Below are 2,796 nucleotides of genomic sequence, written 5' to 3'. Positions count from 1 at the left end.
TAGAAACGTCAACGTTTTTGGGCCGAGACCGTTCTTCAGGACTGAGAAGGAGTGGGAAAGAGGCCAGAGTAAAAAGGTGAGGAGAGGGAAAGGAGGCTAGTTGGAGGTGGCAAGTGAAACCAGGTAAGAGCGAAAGGTCCAGGGCTGGAGAGGAGAGTGGACCATTGGAGAAAGAGAAGGAGGGGACCCTGGGGGGGAAGTGATAGGTCTGTGAGCAGAAGTGAAAGTTCAGATTGGGGTATACAGAAAGTTTTTTTTACTGGAAGGACACTACCCAGTTGGAATATAGTTCTTCCATCTTGAGGGTGGCCTTGGACTACAAGAGGAGGCCATGACCGACATATCAGAACGGGAATGGGAATTAGAATTAAAATGTTTAGCGTTCCGAAAGTTCCGCTTATGGCGCATGGAACGGAGGTGCCCGATGGCCCGGTCCCCCGATTTACGATGGGTCTCACCAATGAATGTAGAGGAGGCCGCATTGAGAACACCTTGCACAATAAAGGACCCCCTGTAGATTCGCAGGTGAAGTGTCACCTGGCAGGACTGTTTGGGGCTCTGAATAGGGTTGAAGGAGAGGTGTATGGGTAGGTGTAGCACTTGGGCCTAGAGGGAGATTAATGGGGAGGGAGAAATGGACAAGGGAACCACGGAGATCCTTGCGGAAAGCGAAGGGGATGGAAGTAAAGATAGGATTCGTGACAGGATCCATTTGGGGGTGTCGGAAGTTGTTAGATGCGGAAGGTGAAGGAGTGGTAGTTAAGGACAAGAGGAACTCATCACTGTTATGGCAATTCATATACAATTTACTTTCTTATCTGAATCCAGAAAGTAAATATATGTTTCTGGATAAGATATCATGTACAGAAGTTACGTGAGCGTCTCCATTTCTTTAAACGCTGCCAACCTGCTAAGGCAAAATTGAACAATTTCCATCCAAGGGGCAGACCTTGTGAAGAAATGCACAAATACCGGGCATGCCCATGGGGGTTTATATAACTTCTTGGGATATCCAAAAAGAGCAAGAACAAGCTGGAGTGCATCGCTTTTAAACGAATTATGCTGTTACATCGGCAAAAATGTACACTCTCAAGAGTAACCGACCCCGTTCGTTTATCTGGATGAACTAATAGTTGACTAATTTGTTCTGGCACATTGTTCACTTCCGATTTTCTGAATTGATTTATTATTTTAGCATATACAGGGGTTTTTAGAAGAGTTGAAGGGGGTGGGGGGGGGCATCAGGTAGACCTGAAAGGTCATGGCTGAAGCAATAAAACAAGAATGCGCAACAGGAATCTGTCGCAGGATAAAGCGGGGAATAACGGCGATGAGCCGTGGACCGGGCAATGCGCTAAAAACAAACTTGAAAAGGTAGAACGAGGCAGGGGGGGGGGGGGGGGACAGACAGCGGGCGGCAAGAGGCGTAACGATCCTGGGTGATCCGGCAGATTTGGTGCGGGCGCGCCCGGCGAAGTGGAACTCGAGAGGATCTGAAATGGGAAACGTTCAGGTGGAGTTTAAGCGGACGTGAAAGAGAGAAGCCGGGGCGGATCACGCGAACCTGTAAAGTTGCATTATTACAGTATATTAATATTCCGATTACTTGTTTTTTTTTAACTCACCAATCTATTTTGACTAATACACATTTGAAAGGGAGACGACAAGATGAAAACAGGAAGCGCGGTGAGAGGGTGTGTGGGACGAGGGATCGGGAGGAATAAGACCGGGCAATGTGAAGAGGCGCGAAGTGACCAGCAAGCGCACCAGGCGAGGTGAAGCATGAAAGAGCCGAGAAAACAGCGAGCGACGGGAAACTCCGAGGGCACAGCTGTAGTAGGAGGCAGGGAGACACGAAGACAGCACGATGGTCATGGGGGTTCTGGCAAACGGAGCATGGGCCTGAAGGAAAGAGGACATGTGGGTGGAGTTTAAACGTACCAGGAAGGGTGAAGACCAAGCTGACGGTGTGGTATGGAACAGAATTTGTGTACATGAGCACAAGGGCGGTGGAGATAATATCTGTTTCTATGCTGTATAAACTAAAAGATCTCAATTCTATGCTTACTTTTGAGGTGTGTTAATTTTGGAAATGGGAGGAGGTGAGGGTAATGTTTGTAGAAACACACAAAAATGTTAAACTTTTAAAAATTCAAACTTTCAGCATAGCAACTTTAATGACAGATTTACACTCAGCTGTTCCCTAAAATTCCCAAAGAGAATTTTGACTGTTTTCAGAAAACATTAAATACATTTATGTTGAAATAAAATTCTTCCATACTTTAATAAACCTGAAACTTATTAGTTTCCAGTTGTCTCCTCTGGTGTAGCCAATGACTCCTCTAGATCACAGCACATAAGCCCTGCCTATATTGTTCTTCCCTAGCAAGTACAGATTCTGAAAAAAGGGCAAGCAAGTTGGGAATAACAAACACATCTAATTTTGTTTTTATTTTTGGTTTTATTTAAAAATCAACAGACATATTTGTTAGAAATCATGGAACACATGTTTTAATGATTTCCCCCCTTAGTCTGGAGTCACTTAAGCCAAATAGCACATTGCCCACAAATGCCCTAAGGCAGCTAATGACTAAACCCAGGGATGAAATCTGACAATTTGTATGGCTCAGTACCATGTCATGTGAAATATACCAAGCCATCTATAAAGCACAAAGCAATTTGTACAGCACAACTTAAGCTCTATTGAATTCAATCTGTTGTATTAGACAAGTAGAAGATGCGTTGCAATTTCATAATGAACTATACATGAAAAAACAGGCTTACATTAGAAGCATG

The sequence above is a fragment of the Hypanus sabinus genome, chromosome 25 (assembly GCF_030144855.1).
Source record: "Hypanus sabinus isolate sHypSab1 chromosome 25, sHypSab1.hap1, whole genome shotgun sequence".
Lineage (NCBI taxonomy): Eukaryota > Metazoa > Chordata > Chondrichthyes > Myliobatiformes > Dasyatidae > Hypanus > Hypanus sabinus.
Note: the sequence above shows the minus strand (reverse complement) of the source record.